This window comes from Mus caroli, chromosome 4 (genome assembly GCF_900094665.2).
Source record: "Mus caroli chromosome 4, CAROLI_EIJ_v1.1, whole genome shotgun sequence".
In the NCBI taxonomy this organism is placed as follows: domain Eukaryota; kingdom Metazoa; phylum Chordata; class Mammalia; order Rodentia; family Muridae; genus Mus; species Mus caroli.
The window spans coordinates 133,333,836-133,334,881 of NC_034573.1; positions in this window are offsets into that span (position 1 = coordinate 133,333,836).

Sequence of the window (1,046 nt, forward strand, 5' to 3'; positions counted from 1 at the left end):
TGGGTGGCAGCATTTCAAGTGTCACTGAAGATACATTTACTCAGAGATAAGACCAATTATTCAATCATAGCATTTGAACACAAATGAAGTAACCTGCACTTATGAAATGGAGCCACTCCAAGGCTAAAAGATACCATATTATATAAAACTACTTAACAGAAAAGGGCACAGATTGACCTCCAAAACATCCAAGTTAAGCTGTAGCAGGCCAAGCATAGTGACACATGCCCACAATCCCAGCACATAGGAGGTAGAGGCAGGAGAATCTAGAATTCAAAACTGGTCTGGACTACAGATAAAGACCATGTCTTAAAATAAAAATCAAACCAAAATAATGACTTGTTTCAAGGACATGATACCAACATTAGACCAAGGAAGAACAAGGCCTGTTGGCAAAATCCTGTAATCTCAGCTACTCTAAAGGCTGAGGCAGCAGGATCACAGGGGCATATGAAAAATTCTTTTAGAAATTCACTATCATGGATTATAATTAAATAGATGATTTTTTTAAAAAAAGGAGTTTATGCAGGCACAATGATGTATCCCTTTACTCCTTAACTGGGGAGGCAGAGTCAGATGGATCTGTGAGTTACATGTCTCAGCAGTTAGGAGAACTGACTGCTCTTCTGAAGGTCCTGAGTTCAAATCCCCGCAACCACATGGTAGCTCACAACCATCTGTAATGTGATCTAATGCCCTCTTCTGGGGTGTGTGAAGACAGCTACAGTGCACTATTATATGTATATAATACATAAATATTCGTTAGGCCAGAGCAAGCAGGACTGGAGCAAGAAGAAAGTGTCTAAAGGCAGCTACAGTATACTTATATATAATAAATAAATAAATCTTTAAAAAAACACAAATATCAGTTGTGTGGTGGTGGTTCTTCCCTTTAATTTTTATTAGATATTTTCTTTTTTTTCTGTTTTTTTTTAATTGGGTACTTATTTCATTTACATTTCCAATGCTATCCCAAAAGTCCCCCTCACACTCCCCAACCCACTCCCCCCCCCCACCCACTCCCACTTCTTGGCTCTGTAGTTCCC